This window comes from Corvus moneduloides, chromosome 1 (genome assembly GCF_009650955.1).
Source record: "Corvus moneduloides isolate bCorMon1 chromosome 1, bCorMon1.pri, whole genome shotgun sequence".
Classification (NCBI taxonomy): domain Eukaryota; kingdom Metazoa; phylum Chordata; class Aves; order Passeriformes; family Corvidae; genus Corvus; species Corvus moneduloides.
Genome location: NC_045476.1, coordinates 71,744,730 through 71,763,865, shown reverse-complemented (window position 1 = coordinate 71,763,865; position 19,136 = coordinate 71,744,730). Strand labels below are relative to the sequence as shown.

At 42.3% G+C, this 19,136-nt stretch overlaps 1 long non-coding RNA gene across 1 annotated transcript in view; it reads left to right on the top strand.

Moving 5' to 3' along the window:
- LOC116446991 overlaps positions 1 to 19,099 on the top strand; it is a 33,371-nt gene extending 14,272 nt beyond the window's left edge. The window contains exons 3-4 of the long non-coding RNA XR_004241466.1: positions 544 to 11,872; positions 15,372 to 19,099. This is a non-coding gene — a long non-coding RNA (uncharacterized LOC116446991). The remainder of the gene's footprint in view (positions 1 to 543; positions 11,873 to 15,371) is intronic.
- The last annotated feature ends 37 nt before the right edge of the window (positions 19,100 to 19,136 follow it).

Here is a 19,136-nt window from a genome sequence, read left to right as displayed (position 1 = left end):
AGACCTGGGGCACTGCTAGTGCAGGAGAGAAAGAGGAGGCAAAAGAGAATAGGAGGACAAAATTCTGTGATCCCCTTGAAATCTGAATTTGGAAGCTGCTGGGAAAGACCAGAATTGGTGGAAAGGTGTTTAAATTAAGTGGGCAAAGGCACGGGACAGAGGTACAGCACATGAAAAAAAAAAGGCAGAAAAATGGTAAAAATACTCAACAATCATTTAATAAATGGGGTGGTGGGGGTCCGTTGCCCCTTTTCCTCAGCTCCTAAGAAATCATAGTTAATTTATTAAAGAAACAGTGGAAGCTTGAAAGCTAAGATCTCCAAGACTAACATTTGCTTGTTTTAATTTGAGTGTTTTTAGATATAAACAGTTAGAAATAATTCTTAATTGCACACTAGATGTGACCATGCAGTGACCAACATCTGCTAATTGAACAAGGAGACCATCTTTTAGGAAGGGAAACAAGTTACAAGTCCAGAGGCAATCTATATTGCAAATCTAAGAGGTCAGTCATGGTTATGATTCCTAATTTATTGTTCACAGGGCATTGAATCATCTTCTCTGGAAAACCTACAGAAATCTGCCATCTTATACTGGATTCTGAAAAAAATGTATCCTTTTTCAAACTACTACTGGCATCAGTTTCAGCTGGCACTTCAGGTGTCTTTAAGTATCTATGTAATTGGCTTATTTAGTGTTCATAGAACTTATGGGTCAGACTCCTGTCATCCTGCTTCAGTATTCATTGTAAATTGATATTAGCTTGGTGAAATGACTTCTGGGAATGTTTAACATTTTCTTTCTCTTTTCATTTTGGCATGTCTTCTTTCCCCTTCTGATGCAAACCAACCTGCTCTCTCTTAGTGATATTTTGATCAACTGATGTGGGGGAAAGGAAGCCGATCTGTGAGAGCTTTGATACACACAACAAAACTACTGACTTTGTTGGAAGAAGGAGGATCAGTCCAGAATCTGTCTCTTCTTTTTTTGTCGTTTTGGGGGGATTTTTTGGTGTTTTTGGTTGGTTGGTTGGTTGGTTTTTGTTGGGTTTTTTTTTGTGTGTGTGTGTTTTGGATTTGTTTTGTATTGACTTTTAGGGTTTTTTTATTTCGTTTTGTATTTCTTCTTGGCCAAAATGCACCAACATGTTTTGAATAGGTGTCTCTGGCATTCAGTAAGGTACAAAAAGAGAGATTTATAAGGTTCCCATGCCCTGTTGATTATTCAGGAGCTGTCTGTGTTTGATGTGGTGGGCACACTGTGCCCAGTTTGTTACACCTGTTTGGTTCTCAGCTGAAACCCGCTGGTGCAAAGCTGCAGCCCATTGTGCTCAGCAGACTGGCCTCTTGTGAGTAAATGATATGTATTCCTCTGGCTGAGTAAGACCTTGATGAACTTGTATCAAAGGTTTTTCTGAACTCATTTTTAGGAGCATGATGTGAATTTTATGGAGCAGGTGTGGGTGCCAGGGAAAGGTGGAGGCTGGTGTCACACTTCACAGCATAAAGCCACCCACCATCAAGGCTGCTTTTCATGTGCTCAGCCAATGTGAACCCTACTGGAAACAGAAGGCCCTCTGAGGCTACGTGTAAGCCTGAAGGAACAGAGCAGGCTTTTGAGGCAGGAAATCAAAGACATTGGAAAAATTCCTGCTTCAAATCACAGTAATTTTTAATGACTTGTAAATCATGACTGAAGAAAGAAAATCATAATCATTTAAAAAAATCCTCTCCCTTGCCTTCAAAGTAAGTAGAACACTTTCCAGATCAAATTGCTCTCCTCAGTCACCTCAGCAGAACAGGAGATGGCTCTGCAAAGGGAGCTGGTTACAATTCCTGCACTGGGGTGCTGCCTTCTGTGAGGACAGAGTGTGTGTTTTCCTGTCAGATTGTGCCATGTTACAGGCAGGGGGAGACCGTCCTTGAGGGTGGCAAACAATCACCTCGACTGGGAAACAGGAGCATGCTCTGTGCTTTTCCCCCAAAGAGAACAGCAGTGCTAGGATTTGACCCTTTTTGTGCTGTTGATGTTGGGTTAGAGCTACTCAACCCCTGGAGTCTTCCCTCTTGGAGGTATAGTGTCTGATGATGCCCTAAGGCTACCATGCCTTAGGTAAAGTTCCTTAAAAGAGAAAGCCCCTGGCTTTACTTCCAACAAAATTCATGAGCTACTACAATTGACAGAAGTTTTTAAATATGGGGGGAAAGTGTGTAAGGGTTGATGAAACTTTCTTTTAGCAAAGCAATTTTGGATAGCTCCCAGTGATTTGAGAATGCTTATATTGTACACATTCAATAATGTCAGCTGGGAGGTCATTCTTGTCCCTGTGTTTCCCAAGACACTGATTTCTTGATTGTTGTTCTTCTGATAATGCTCCTGTGTATTCAGCGTTTGATGCTGCAGAAGACACCTCAGCTTACAGGAGAAATTCTTGTGCATTTGAAGGAGACTTCATCTTTGGTCCAGTGGGGGATAAACCTGAATCATGAGGTAACAGAGCTCAGGGTATCCATGCTCTATGAGCTGCTTTGGGAAAGTATTTGTATTTTTTTTTTTTTTTTTTTTTTTTTTTATTGAATGGGCTCTTTCCTGCCCTGAGGAAAGGAAGCCCCAGGAAAATCCTGCCATAAAAGATTTCTTTGCAGCAGTCCCACTAGGTTAAAATGGAGACTCTTCACCATGAAAATGTTCCTCTGGGAGAAGTTTCACCTGTTAAATCTGAGTGTTTCAGCATGTTTTGGGATGCAAGGTCTTTACATTCTGCCTTGAAGGGAGTTAGGAAAAGGGAATGCCTGCATTGTTTATGACATAACTTTTTGATTTCAGCAACTGGAATTGGGGGTAGAGGAAAGAAAGAAAAAAGTAGCAGTGTTAGGAATAGAGTAAGTCACTAAGAGTGGCAAAAGGAGTCTGAAAGACTGCCATAAAAAGCAGACTTCCCAGAAAGCTAGATCATTTCCTCGCTATGTTGGCATATATCTGAAGAGTTTCGTAAGATTACCTATATATTTCTGATTACTTAAAAAATTTGGGCGTGCTGGATTACAGTGTTACCCAATATCAGCATGTATTATGTAATTCTAAGGCAGTAGAGTTACAAAATTCAAAGACAGTCTAGTCGAGTCTTTTTTAGAAGATGTTAAGTGGTACAATGTGTAAAAACAGTTGCTGCCTATAAAGGGGGAAGAACATTTTCTGCCAGTTCTGAAATTGAGGGTTACAGAATTTGCAGAAGTGGCCTTGGCTGAGGCTTTGCATTTCAGAGCTGTGATCTTCTGAAGTGGCTCCTTGTGGACCTGGGTTCTGTTGGTGCAAACTGTCACGCCTACATGCACAGCCTCACACGCAACAGGTAATGCTTGAACAAAGCCTTCCGGCTGGATTGAAACTTCTCATGATTAGCAGGTAATTAAAAAAAAAAATAAATCCAGTTTCTCAAAGCCAGCATAAACCCGCACCATCCTTATTGCTTAAATAATGCAGGAGAAGATCTCGGGTAATGCACTGACATCTGCAAATCAGAGTTAATTAATCTTTGCGATACACTTTTCAGAAATAATCTCCTTTGTCACTTGGTGGTGAGAGGCATCAGCTGCCAGTAGAAAGAGCAGGGATAGACCACAATCAAGAATGACACACACTGCAGCAGAATGGGGCAAGAGTAGAGCTGGGTTAGCCAAAACTAGTCTTCCACTTCTCTGTAGCCTTCATTTGGCAGCTTGCTTTAAGCTTCGACAAGAGTCAGTTGTGCTGTGCATCAACCTCTTACTTACTCTTTGCAGTCTGGAAATATAATGAAGAATAGGCTTACTTCTCTGATCAAAATCTCCTAGCAGGGCTCATTTGAACGAACACAATGTCACAATGGAGTCCGGACAACAAACTAGCAAAAAAAAAGGTAATAGAGTAGTGAATTTATAACCACGAAGTAGGGGGCACTTGACATCAGTATCAGGATGTTAAGATGTCTTAGCATCTCAGGATGCTAAGAATGATGACTCTAATTCTCCTGTGTTTTATTAAGCATAGGGCAGCAGAAAGGACTTTAGGCTGCTATAAGAAAGGTGAGAGCTAATTCTTTTCCAGGCTAGCATTTGCCAGCCAAACAATATGCACAGGATTTTTATGAACATAGGTGAGTGCAAAGGACACTGAAAATAAGTGCTTGAGGGAGGGTTAGGCTTGTCATTTTCCCCTCTCCTGAGAAGAATACGTGTGAAGTGCTACCTTCACCATCAAGTGTGCTTTGTATTTATTTGCATTGTTTCCTATTAGCCCCACCTCTTTCACCAATCTCTTCTATGTGGATGCTTTTGGGTGCAGATTTGTACTTTGATGGCGAGAGTAAGAACAGGGTGTAAGGACAGAGAAGACTTTTCTTGGCCAGCCTTCTGCATTCTGGAGTTCTTCAAACTTCATGGTGGCCTGGTTACATCTCTGGTTTCTTTTCCCTGTAAGTGTTGAGTGACACTGTCCATGATGGAAATCACAGATGTAGGCCAGTTTAACACCCCCCTCCCTCTCAGCTCCGTTTAATAGTCCCTCCCTCTCACCCCCACCAATGGTTTATGGTCAGCTTAGTTAGGTTCTTTTGCCTCTTTTAATAGAAAAAGTGGCAGGTGTTGGTGGCCTAGACTAAAAATGTGTGATGCAGTTTTAAATATGATTTATGTCTTCTAGCTATTCCTTAGGATAGCAAAGGGTATTCCTTTTTGCATCAACCTAAGATGTAGTTGAAAACTGCAGCTGTAAATACCTATCAATCAGAAGCAATGACTAGGAAAACTAAACACAGTCATTTGATGTTCTTTTGCTTTATCCTCCATAAAGCTTAATTTTTGAGTGGATATTTTAGAGGTACTTCCTTAGATTCCTCCTCTGGACCAGACACCATGAGTTGCACTAAGGTTAAATCCTGTTTCCAAAGCAGATCCAGTTTAGTTAAGGCACTGACAAGAGGCACACAGCACGGCAGTGCTTGGAACAAACATATATATGACAGAAGCAAGGCCTTCTCTATCTGGTGTAAATGTGTCAATATGCACTTTGTTCGTGTTTTAACAGTGACTTAGTCACAAGCAGGGAGTGGTGGTGAACGCAAACCAGGAAACTTAAGAGCCTTCTTCTCATGAACGTGTAATGAAGTCCTCTTCAGCCTTTCAGCCTCCTTTGAATTCAGCTGGATTAAAGCAGTGAACAAACAATCCATAATTGTTTGCCAGGAGTACGATGATCCACAACAATGATTGTGTAAAAGGAACAAGCTGAAATGCCCAATAGCCTCCTCAACACCCAGGAATTATGCTGGTACAGCACAGAGCATAACTGAAGTACTGGTTAATAAAACAGTTAATGAAGTAATTGTAAAACATTTTTTCTACTTTTCTGCTGAGCAGCACATGAGAGGTTCTTAACAGTCCGTGGCATGGAGGGGGTTTTACAGGAACAGGGATGAAGGAAGGGGAAATCTAGAGGAAAGAGTCTAGATATCTGAGCATAGAGCTTCCCCTTAAATGTAAAAGAGATTTTTTTTTCATTTTCTTTCCTACAAATGTGAAAGTTTTAGGATGCAGTTACCTGAAGCATTTTCTGTATTAGCATGCCTCATACAAGGAGTCCTGATCTCTTGGCCCTCTGTCTGTGCTGCCACGTGCCAGCCTCTCGCACCATCAATGAAACCATCTATGGTGATGCATGCTGGATAGTTTCCCCTGCCAGGGCACATGGAAGGCCACTGACCACCCTCGGGTGCAGCAGCAGATGCTGTATTGAAGAACCTGAGTGTTTTTTCTGGATACAGACACAAAAACCCAGTAGCTGATAGTGCAGTACTAGGCCATTCAAAGAAACAGAAAGTAGCTCTAGGAACTTGGAGTAGAAGCCCTTAGGAGAGCATGGACCTTTGATTTCTGCTTACAGATAGGTTATTAATTTTTGAAAGATCACTTTACTTTCCAGAACACTATTCTGATCCTTCTTGCCACATTTTCAGAAGTGAAAAAAAGCACATTGGGATATCTAAAACCTCTGCTTCCTGCCTTCCTGATAAGATCCCTGTGAACCGTGTTTGTCCCTTCTCTTTTACTTTTTTCAGGAGGCAGAAGCTGCAGATGTGAATGAAAGCTTAGACATGTAAATATTCAGCAAAATTTCATTGCCCTGCAGGAAGAAAACCTGCCTACCTGTCCTCAGTTCCTAGCTTCTGTGCACAGACTAGCCTTTTACAACTTCAATGCCTTGTCACAGATACTGCGTTGATTCACCAACACCTGTTTGCTAATAAATATTCTAATTGTTCTGAGGTATAAATTGGGAGTGTGGGAGGATTGCAGATCATATCTTATATAACTGCCAAAGGATATGCAAAGCCTTTCATGGCCTCCTGAATAATGTAAGGTATACTTGCATTTTCATTAGAGTAACCTCCTCCTCCTGAGTGAGGCAGAAAGCGATTTGTGCCCTGAGGAAAGCTACGTGACAGAGGTCTGTGTTCTTAGAAGGCAGCAGCAAGCAGTGCCAGCAATATCTGGTAGATCAAATGTTTCTAGGCTCTCGTGTTTCTTGTCTGTGAAATCAGATTCAACTGCTGGCTCCCATGGAACTTGCAACGTAGCATTCCCAGCTAAAATACTGCTTTGAAAACAAAACATCTCCTTCATCACTACTGCTGGGCATCACAGCAGGCAGTTGTTAATTCCAGCTGCATTTATAAGTGGGCTCTTGGGCAATGAAACATTAATTCTCCAATGTCATTTGCTATGCTGGCCGCAAAGTCAGTGCCGAATTACTCACGTCCATCAATGTTTGGTTGCTCTACCAGAAGAGATTCTCATGAGCTCGAGTCCCTTGCTGTCTTCACTAACTAAATCAAAAAGTAAAATAAAATTATCTTTCAGCCAAAGCCTACAGTGGCATATGGAGGATCTCTCCCTTACAACTAGTAATAAAGGATCCACAGAGACAAGTATGTGTGTTTCCAGACTTGCTATACACCTCCAGCTCAAAATAATAGTATATCTATATATATATGGTGTGTGATATATATATATATATATCATGCCTTGAAATTTGAGCTTTGCTTCCAGTTCAGCCTATGGCTGAGTCAGCAGAGGAGTCAAAATGAGTTGCAGCTGAACGTTATGGAGGTTAGAAGTAAAGGGAGCAAACGGCTGTGCCCAGGGATACAGTATAAGAACCAGAAAGGAAATAGGAGTAAATTCAGGGGATTGGCATCAAAACACTGAAAGCAGCAGGTTATAGTCACTAACAGGCTTTTGCTAAGCTTCTGGTATTATTATGTGAGTAACATAAAGACACGTTTTGGACCATGGTCAATGTATTGGTGATAATAATTGTGATGGTAATTATGCAAAGAGATCACTCACACTTGGTGCACATCTGGTGTTATGTCAAAGGCAACTTTTAAACTCGCCATTGAGCCCTCCATGATCCTGAGCATATTGAAAAAAGCTTGATTGATTGTAAAACCCAGTAGGCGCAGCAACAGAAAGCAGTGTGATAAATTGAGTGATCAGAGAAATATGCTTTTTTGGTTGTTGTTTCTGTTTTCATCAAGGGTGGCATTTCAGCCTTATGTTGATAGCCTGCCTAAAGCCTAGGCAATAGTTATGGACCATCTAAGTTTTGACTTACTTGGAACACTATAAGAGCAGTGTGTTTTTGGACTACTCACTCTGGTGTGGAATTTTACTCTTTAGTATTATATTATCATGCCTCATTGCAAAGCCTGGTAAAAACTGAGTGTGAATATGACTACACTCTCCAAATATGCCTCCCTGAAGCTGACCTCTTTGCATTCCTTACCTGCCTTCATTTAAAGCTGCTGACACTTTTATGTAAAATTTAGTATCATCTACCTGAAATAGAAGACCAAATCCAGCCGTGTTCTGCAGTAAATAAGAACAGCTACTGTAACTTACTTGCCCAGGTGGTTGTACAACACCCCCTGATGCTACGTTAGGTTTTCTTGTTGTTGGGCTTTTCCAATTAGCATCCTAGAATGGAAAATTTGTATTGAAACAAATGTTTAAGTACTGAGGATGAGCATCTTCTATTTAATGCCTTGGAAGGGGAAGCTCTGTTGGACAATTTTGTTTTTCACAAATGGCATCACTATCAATTCTGAAGCCTGTAACAGAGTAAAGTAACTGGGGTGTCAGAACCTGGCCTTCCACCACACGTTCTTTTGGAATCTTTTGGATTCTCATTGTATTTATGGTTCACCCCATGAAGATCAGAGTGAGCAGAGGTAATGCTGACATTGCAAACCACTGGATCCAACATCAGTATAACTTCCTGCTTAGCAAAAATACTTCCATGGAGGGTAGAACCAAAAGGATTATCTGCTCTGCTAAATCCTATCCCTGCAACTACCTGACCAAACCAAGTTCATCTCATGCACCAGAGGCTACAATCCTTCTCCCAGCATCTTGTAGCAGCCGTAAGGTCTGTGGTGAAAGATAAAACATAACATACACCAGCCTGCTTTCCTTTGCCTGCCTCTCTTTTCTGGGTCTTTTAAGATCTATCTAACATTTTGTTCTTACAAACTGAGTCTGAATGTGATTAGCTTTTGTCACATTGTGGCACATTACAAAAGGGCATTAGGTGCAATTCACCACCGTGAGGCATCTGGTCTTGCCTGTTTACCATTAACTAATGAGATCTCAGTCTGGACATGTGAATGATGTTCTAATTTTGCAGTGATGCCTTCATTTAGCAGAGATTTCTTCTTAGAAATCCTTCCAAAACTGCACAATCAAAATTTAATACAACCAGCAAACCTCTGGCATAAAAACCAGATTGTACTTGCGTTGGTCAAAGTAAGAGTAATGCAGCTGGAAAGAGTCAATGATCAAAGCACCTTCCACTATAAAGCTCTAGGAATAGCCTAGGAATTTTTCAACTACAAGATGCTTTAACTTCACTTTAAAGCAAGAACAGTTACTCTAGGCTCTAAGATCCTCTGCATGCTTATAGATGCTGCTGGACAGAGTAGGTTGCCTCTGAACATGCAGAAACAGAAGAGCTGAAGCTGAGAGAGAAGTTGCAGGGAGGATTCCTTCCAAAAGGAAGACAAGCAGCAACCTTAAGGTACACCTTCATGTGCACCTTTCCCTGAGCAAGCCTTGCAGTTATCAGGTTTCCAGTACAGTGCCCTAGAGATTGGAAAGGAAGGTGGGTGAAGGGAGGGCAGCTGCGAGTCTTGGGCAGCTCTCCAGGGGAGCTCTGGCAGAAGCAGCTGCCGGTGGACGGTGTTGAATCACTGCAACCCGGCGGCACAGCTCTGCTCAGCGAGCACCATCCGGATCCTGAGCAGCTCTGGTGTCCTCTGGTAGCTCTGGCTGCAAGAAGGCTGCAGCCACTCTCTCCAACTTCCTCCCCAGACAGACCGTCTGTCTGGGAGGCTACGTGCCAGGGTTCATGCTGTCCCAGGGATTCAGCCCCTAGTTATGAGGATTTTGTTACTAACACATTTGTAATACTGATGCTGTTAGTACTTAAAGTGCTGTCATGGATTTTCCAGAAGCTGTATTTGTTTGCTCCTACATGAACAAGCAGAAACAGAAAGGCTAATTTTCTTTTGTAGTGAGAAGTGGAAACCCATGCTTAAAACCTTTACCCTGATGTCCTCACCCACTGTACCACTTCACCATAGAGGCTGACAGAAACAGAGAACTTGGGCCAACATGCATTTCTCCTCGTTTTGCAAACTGACCAAGTTCCTCTTTCGGACGTGAGGTAGTACGTGTGTGTACACACTGTGAGACCAAGCTGTTAGCTAATCCTCTGCTCTGGAATCCATCTAACAAAGGGGTAGAGCACTGGGAAATATTTCTTTTCTAAGTTGTTTAAGTAAACAAAATTAAATCTCTTCTTGACCAGTTTTAAAGATCAAGTAATAAAAGCCTGGAATAGTTCTGTTGTATACATTTCCCTTGGAAAGTATCTGCTTCAGTTTTTCTCTTTGTTAATCAGGTCTGAGATGTCCATTAGAGAATAGTTTATTCCCAGCTTTAGTTAATATTTTTCAAGTGTGCTGTATTTGTACACATTAATTCCTGCCCTCTCAGCTCTCAAAGATTATCTAAGGACAGGACAGCTAATGGCTCTCTGAAGCCAGTCAACCTTTTTTCCTGATGTCAGAGTAAGGACAGCTAAAATAGCAGTAGAAAATACCTTCTTAAATTAGCTGTGGCCCTCTTCCCTTTTGTAAGACTTTCTGATTTTTGTGTTGCTTTCCTTAAGTTGTAGATTGTTTAAAAGTGGGTTCATTATTCAGTGCATATGACAAGAAAACGTATTTAAATTCTGATGTCTTTGGGAAGTTTGTTCACATTATGCGTTCATCTCATGTTTACTCTTTTCTGTGGTAACTGCCACCTAATGCACTAATTCTGCTGTACTGATTCTGGTACTTACCAAGCAAGCATAAGGTGACAAAAATGTTTGTGAGGTGATCTTTATCATCTTACCAGGACTTGAATTCTTTTTAGAGAAGGGTCAGTCAAAAGCTAACACTGTGTAAGCTGGGAGTATTACCATTACGTTCGTTGCCACTGCAGGTCAGATCCCCCCTTTCCTAGCAGTAGGAAGTTTGTTTTACTTCTTTCTCTTCCACTACTGCCACACGAAGCAAGGAATTAGGACATACTCGTGTACAGTTCCATCTACAAACGTTTCAAGAATGCTGCCACTTTAACTACTCATTTGTTTCCTTTCCTACAGGTGTATTTGTTTTCAGACAGCTCCGTTTATTATTCTAGTCTAGAATAATCTCTGCACGGCTTTGTCAGTGCTGTTTTGGGGGAGGACCTGAGGGAAGAGTGGGAGGATGGTCATTTTCAGGGTCAGTGCAGCCTTGGGCATCCTTACACCGATTGTGATCTACACCTCTAATTAGGGCTTTGGACAGGGAGCCTGACCTGCATTGAGCACATCTGTTTGCAAAACCCCTGACCTAAGGCACTTCCACGCAGGCAGGTGCACATTACTTTCATGTAGTTCAGCCTGAATTAATCCTTGAACTGTGAGTGCAGGAGAACGAAATGCAGAAGGCAGAGCTCCTCCTGTTGGGCACAGCCCCGTGCAAATGTGGCCAGTCTGCTTCCAGCCCCAGGGTGGCAAGAGGATGTTGCACTGTGTGGCCCTCTCAGCTCAAGCCTCTATCAGCTGTGTGTGCTCTGCACAACTAAAATGGCAAATTTTTCCACTCCTGGAAGAAGGAGATTTCTTAGAATAGATCAAAGAGGTCATTGTAGCCCAGACATAGTGACTAAGCTCATCCTTTGAGTGAGAGAGCACACTTCCTGTCCTCACCTGACTCTTTTACCCTGTTCTTAAGACTACTGAGTATCATGACAGCCCATTTTAGAGGGGACTGAAAGAGTGCATCTGGACAGGGTGTTAAGTACTGGCTCAATGAAGCACTTCATCTTTCTTTTTGGTCCCCACTTAAGTTTTTTAATCAGCTGGAGCCTACAAATCTATAAAATCAAATATTTCTCCTCCTGGTGGTATTAAATTGCATGCAGAGCTCTGTGGGCAGGTAGCCAGAACAATAACAAAGCCACCTTGCAAGTATTTATCTCTGGCAATACCTTATACTTCTGATTTCTGTCTGTCTGAATATTTCAGTGCCTTTTAAACTGTCCATTAATTAAACCCCACAAGTAAGGTTATCTAATTTTTCCAACTGCAGAAACCAAAAACCGAAGGGGTTACAAATAGAATTGGGAGACTTCTTTGTGTTTGGAGGGCTACCCAAGGCCACCGGTGACAAGAGAGCTGTTCACAGAGCATGATACTGCCTGATGTGAATCTGGCCATGTGACTCACCTGACAGCATGAGGTTGGTCTAGAAAGATGCTGTGTCTCCTGATTTTTGGTTGTCCATCTCGGTGGTGCTGCTGACTCTTTCCTTTCTTTAGAATTAGTGTTACTGAAGAGTCAGGCAGTATTGAAGGCAGTACAAACAAGACCAAAAACTTTGGTGCCATGTTGGATCATACATGCAGAATTTTATGACGTATCAAGGCCTGATCCAAAACTGTTACAATTACTCATAGTTCCATATGATTTTGGTTTTCTTTTCCAACAGTGGGATTCCCTTGCTGTAGGAATGAGCTGATTTTGTTTTTCTCTTTATGTCTACTTTCAGTTTTGCACAGCTCTGCACAGGGAGGTACCGTTGGAAAGCATAGTTCTGTGACATATTTATATGATCAGATTGAACTGTGAACCAGGAGAGGGAAATCTAAAGGCAGTGACAGGAATTCAAAGACTTGTTAAAATAGTTTGAAAATTTCAGGAATTCAAATGGTAATCTCACAATGGTGTGAATTCATGTATGCTTGTGCTGGTGCCAAAAAAATCCAAATTAACCTGTAAATTGAAACAAAGAATCTGATTTTGCATTTCATGGGATTGTGGTAGGGCTGAAGGAATCAACAGACATAAAAATATGTTGACAACACAGGTGTAATTTTTTAAAAAAGGAGAAGGAGATGCCCTCAAATATATTATCTGAAGTAGACTGTATTGATAAACTGGGTAATTAGGTTACATAAATCAGTGCTGCAAACATACTGGGATAATCAAATAAGTGGGTAAGACTAGTTAGAATTGGCCTATACTACAGATGAACAAAAATATGTAGCCCTTACTGGCAGAACAGAATTGTTTGTGCTCTAAGGCAGCTGAATCTCTAGAAACACCTGTAACAGTTCTGCTAAACGTAATTACAGTTGTCAGATGAAAAGAAGACACGATAAGATCAGATAATTCCACCACTCTGGAGCCCACTGAAATCAATTAGGTACTTCCAGGTTACTTTAAAGGATGCTGGGTCAGTGGGAGAAGGACCTGCTTAGAAACTGAGATATTTGTGATTTTGCAGCTTTGTGGTATTGAAAAGCACTGCTACAGAGGGGGAAAACCAGAAGTTTTGAGGAAATGTCCTGCTTTGTATTGCTGATGTGTCACCTCCTGTCTGCTCAAGAATGCATCGACTGAGAGGCAAACAAGGGGAGAGGGAGAGCTCAGTGTGAGGGTGCAACAGATCATAGATAAACATGAGCAGATATGGCTTTAATGTGAAGCTTGAAGTTACAGATATTTCAATAAAACTCAGATATTTTGAAGCTGAGTTTTCTTGAATTCTGAGTCAGAGAAAAAACGCAAATGTATTGCAAATCAGATAAGCCAGCACTTAGGGTTGTATGTAGAAGCTAAACTTAAATGCCTATTAACTATCTGGACTGTGGCATGCATATGTGAGGGTTTAACAAAAATTAGTTTAATGAAGGAACAGATTTCCTATCAAACTTCCAGTAACTCCAAAATAATCTAAAAATACGATATTTCAAAACTAATAGCTTGACAATGTTCTTGCTAGCTAATGACCTAAGCACATGAGAAATCTGATGTGGCTATCATGCATCAAGTTGTTGACATGGGCTGTGAGAGTCTGGTATGCTATTTAAAAAATAATTGGAGGAGGGAGGGTTATTCTGAAAGAAATAAGTCTTTCTCGGAGCAAGTTTTTTGCATTTTTAGCCTAACAACCTTTTTGAACATGATACTGAAGAGAACAAGGAGCAAAGATGGTTCCCTGCTTTTACTTTATAGTTTGACTTCTGAGGGAACAGTGAAACTAGTTTCATCCATGTCTTGAAAGATGGTTGTCCCTGCTAGACTGTTCCAAAAGTCTCCTAAATGACCATTTCAACAGAAAATTGCCTGCTGTGAGTCAACTTATAAAGGGAAACACAGATGATAATTTAGATTTCACAAGAACCCTGATAACATTCTTAGTCATGAGAAAGGATTCCTGTAAAGGAGTTCACAAAGAGTAATAAAATTCTTTTGTAAGTAACAGCCTAGTTGATATTAACAGTAGTCCTTACTTAAAACTGCTGCATATGTGTGAATGCACACGTGTGTGTGTGTGTGCATGTGTCTGTGAGTGTGTGCAGAGAGAGTAGGAGAAAACTTTATTTTTCTGAATGATGGTGTTGTTTAAAACAAATATATGAGTTGGTCTTTTAAGCAGAGCAGATTTAAAGGCTAAAAAATAATTAGATCCAAGGTTGGGTAACAATTTATTTACAACAGTACTTGACAAGTCTTTTTAGAGTAGTCAGTGGGACTTTTCTATTTCATGGTGGGTCCAATCCTTCAGGCATTTTAATACATGCAAACTACTGGCTGAAAACCAATGTCTTTTACAGAGGGATATTCTCTAAACAGACTAAGCAGACTCTTTTCTTTTTCCCCAAAGCTTTAATTTTAAAAAATTAAAAATTCTAACTGCAGTTTCTAAGTATCCACAGGTATTTTCTTGCAACAGCATTGCCAATAAAGCCCTGGAGCGTTCCGGAGGCAATGCCCGTCGGGGCAGGGTGCAGCCGGCTGTGCGGAGCAGTCTTGGTACCGCAGCGCTCCATCTACCGCTGCGTGGGGAAAGTCTTCCGTGCACCTCTGCCTCCCTCTGCCGCCCTGGAAGTCGGCTCCGAATGATTTTTGACGGCTTAGATCAACCTGTGAGGCTGCTTTCATGCTGGGGAGGGTTGGGATATTTAGCCCGTGGTATCACCTTACTTCCTTCCTCTCCTACATCGCTGCCCAGGCATCTTCATCCGTCACGGAGGTTAGGGGCTGAGATCGTGTTTCAGCCTTTTAAGAGCTGAGATTGTGAGGCCAAGGGTCTCTGAAACACTCACTTCTCAAACGACAACTAGCTGTGACTGCCAATTCCTCTAATTGAGTAGTAACTGCTGTGCACAAATTGGTGGTCTAGAAAAGGGGCAAGCATGAAGAAATCTATTGCTAACATCAGAGGCATTAATTTGCTATCTGCATTCGTAATGTCCCGTCAGTGACTCTGGTCAAAGGCCAAAAAAAGGCCTTTGAAACAGGGGAAACATGTCTGCATATATGAGCAGTGCAGGGGTTATCCATTCAGTTAAAACAGATCTTTAACTGCAGCACTGGTCAACCTCTGTGGCCAGTGCCGGTTAGAAAATCTTGAGTGGGAATTGTGTTCTTCCAGGGACCAAATGGTGTTGGTATTTGGATTTTGAGCTTTTTCTATGACAGAAAGCTGGATTCCTTATGCAAAAATTTAATATTTGTTTCAGAACATGGCAATAGAACAAATTCAGCCTTGTCTGTTTCTCTAAAAAGATGTGATTTAAGAAATCAGTTCATTTTGAACAGCATTACTTTTCCAAGTGGAAAATTATTCAGCCGAGGGCTCTCCAATGAAATTTATCATTATTTTTTCAGCTTCTGAAAAAAATACCAGAAGTTAATAGCAGCTTATGTAGACGTATTCTGATCTTTTGCAGGGTAGAGAAACTAAGCTGACCCTACTTTTCCACCTGCAGAACTAATTTCCTTTGGCTCAAGTCAGGGTTTATGGCTGGCTCCTCGCAGCGCTTTGCACACCCACGGCGCCGGGAAGCTCCCAAACCTCCCAGCTGCTGTGAGGGAACAGAAGAACGGGGGTGATGCTGGAAGGAAAATGAGCTCTTCTGGGATGAAGATCAGTCCATGTATAAGTTTTCAGGTGTTCCCCATGGACCCTTTCACCGGTGGGTTTGGATGTGCTAAGGAGGCCTGGAGTCTCTCAAGCGTTTGTAGTGGCTCAGGGCCGGCAGTCAGGCAGAGCATGTGAGTTGTGTCCCAGCCTCTGAAATACCACACAGGAGTGGAAACCTGGGGTTTGTACACAAATTGTGAAGGTTTCTTTGTCAGTTTGTCTCCCCTCCCCTGCTGTTTTCCCTGCAGTTCCAAGCCTTCTCCTGATCCCTGCTCCGCACAGGTTATCAGAGCTGGTCATACCCCAGCCTGCCAGCCCTCCCTCTGCCAGCTACCAGCAAGCCCTCCAAGCCCTCTCTGACACAGTCACCTTCCCTGATCCATCCCCACATGTCGCTGTTGCGTGCAGGGACGGCGAAAAACGGCGTAATTTCAGGTCAGAGAAGATGGTCGAAGCTCACCCCTTTAATGCCAAAAACCCATCTTCTTATAGCATGGATCGCAAAAGAGAAATTACATGATTGGCCCATCAGTCAACCTCCTACCAAGGTGATAGGCTAAGAGGTATAACCACCCATTTCAAAATATTATTCCCAGTAAACTAAAAACAATTCCACTATGTTCTCACAACAGCCTTGCACCTGCAAATGTTTACCAACTAGCAAACCGTCGGAGAGCTAGCTTGCGTGAGAATGGAGAATTTCACATGAGACAGTAAAAAGTGGAGAATCTTTTCTCTGCTAGCCTCCTCAGCATCTACACCCACGTTCTCTGCTGTGCCCATCCTCCCCACCCTCAAGGTGCCACAGCAGGCCCTTGCAAAAGGACTACTTCTCTTTTTTCAGCCGTTCATAATTTAAGGAACTACCTTATCTGATGAAATTCTGAGATTATGTACCTGGCTTTTCTTTCTTTTTCTTCTTTCTTATTTTCCTGTTTTAATTATCAGGACAGTGCTCTCCACTCTGATTTCTCCTCCGTGAGATCTTTTCAGCCCTCACCACCTTTGCTTGCCTTGCACAAGCACCGTTAGTTTATTCTTCACCTGAGCTACAGTTTCAGCAGCAACCTAAGCCCTGCTGGGAATCCCTTGCCATCATCGCTGTTGCTCCGTACAATGCTGCCTACAGAGCTCATAATAATCCCTGCGGGGAGCTAATACACTCAGGACTTCTGTGGCAGCACCTCTGACGTGGGAGGGCTTGCTGAGGGCAGAGTTGACTGCAATTCCCTGCTCCTATGAAGCTACAGTTTGGAAGAGTGAATTTTGGTTGTTTCTGCTGCTTCATTCATTCACCCTCTTCCTCCAGAATAATCCCAGTGTTGTGCTACTGGGAAATATCACTACCATGTACCACACTTTTTTTTTTGCTTTAAAGTCAATACTTTAGCAATATTTTCCTGAATTATCCAGTTAGTCTTGTTTTCGCATGACAAATTTGTATTCAAATTTGTATCCAGCTCAGCCACCGGATGATGCACTGAGGATTAAGTTGAATAAATTATATGAATTATGGCCCCTTTTAAGAGGAGTCTCTGTTCCTTTATCACTTGTACACTGTCCAAATGTGTTGGAGGTGTTTGATAGAAAATGTTCAGATAATTTAGATGTTGCATGCCTGAGGTTTGACAACCATTTTTAGCCTCTTAGGTGGAGTTTCAGTGGAAGCCAGATGGTGGTTTTGGTGATCTCTCTTGGGAAGAAAGCTGGTTTGTTGTTCAAGGACTTAGAGGAACATCTGTGTTCTTGCTGTCCCTGCACTGGTGTAGAATGATCAGCCTTCCCTGGGGGAAGCTCAACAGGTTTCTAAATCTCTGTCTCTAAGGAGAGAGCATATGCACAACCTTGAAGGATGCTCCCCAGCAAATATTGCAGGAGTCTGCAGGCTACAGAGATATTCACTTGACCTCTACGTGAATGTGTTCCCTGTTGTTCTACTATAAAACCTCGTGGAAGGTGTTTCAGCAGGTTCTGGACACAAGTGATTCAAAATGCATTCTTCCTTGTGTGGAACACAAAAAATCATCAATGTGCAGGTTGAAAAGTCACTGAGCACCAATGCAGCATTGTTTACCGATACATGCATGTTTCCGGCCTATCAGATGGCCTTGCTGATATCTGTCAGTAGGTTATCATAGGAGATTTATAAGATAAAATGGCCACCAAAAGTAGTCAGCCTTTTTACTGTATGTTTGGTTACACCACAGTGTCCTGCAGAGTATACCTTGTTCTTGGGACATTGGTCTACAATAAAAAACAAATTTAGGGGTGGGGAATTTTTTAAGGACATCTAAAAAAGTTTGTTTTCTCAAAGTTCTGCACACAGAGGTTAAGAAGAATAAACTAGAAAAGCTGTTTCTAAACAATTCATTGTATGTTTCGTGTTCGAACTCAAATTATATGCTGTTTTCTCACAGAGCCATACTCCAAGTATGGACTAATTCTGTCCTAAAAATGAATCACTATTGTATAATGAAGGGAACTGTTTTCTGTAAAGCCTGAATTACACAGCTGTAAAGTGGTGGGATTACTAGAAGAGGGAGGGAGAGGACCTTCCCTTGATCATGGAGCAGGGACCTGGCCAAGCAGCTGAGTTCTTTCTCCATCCGTGATGCCATGCTTAATCAGTCAAACCCAGAGCCCCCTAGGGAGCTGTTCCCTCTGAGTTTCTTATGGCCTGGCTTAATATTTACTTGCAGAAATGCCAAGTATTGTCAGCTGCAAAAGGCTTTGGGAGCACTCCTCTGAACCAGACATCCTAAAAAAATCTATCTGAAAAAAATCGGGTCATTGGCATCAAGCAGGATATTAGTTGATTTATCTGTTGTGGCTCTTCATCTACAAATTGTAAATTTTGTTATGAGTTGCATTACCTCTTCAACCCTTTCCATCAAAGGATGCTGACATAAAATGATGTTTACGAAGTACTATAGCAAGCACTGTTGAAGAAATGCCAGCACTAAATGTGGCCTAGGGATGAATATTTAAGAATGGATGGGGGATGATTGCTGGCTTCTACATCGGCAAGCACCGTGCACCCTGTGCTTCGAAAGAAGCCGTGTCCAGCTTAAAGACTCTGTTACGTGATTACATAAAGAAAGCAAAGGCACAGAATAAAGATTCGCTCATGATTTCTGACGTTCTCTAACTTTCGGTGGCTTTAATCTGCCGCCACACTGGCGGTGGAGCTACGAGGTTCAAAGGGACAGGCAGGGACGTTCCGCAGCGTTACCTGGATGTTGCCTCGGGATGAGAGGTCGGGATGACAGCTACTCCGCTGCGACCCGTGCTGTCACCTGAGCTCCCGCAGCTCCGGCGCTCCCGAGCAGCACCCGCCCCGTGCGCGCCGCTTCTTTCGCCCTGTCCCGTCCTGTCCGCCCAGGGCTGTGTCCCCAGACCCCGCCGAGGCAGCCGCGGGGGTGCCTCCTCCCGCGCTCTCTGGAGCTCCGTGTGCTAACGCTGTGAGCAGCGAGGTGAAAACACTGCTCTCATCAGGATTCAGATTCTGCATTTTGCTCTTCTCCGATGTTTAAATGTACACAGCAGCATCAATACCAGCTTTAATACCATG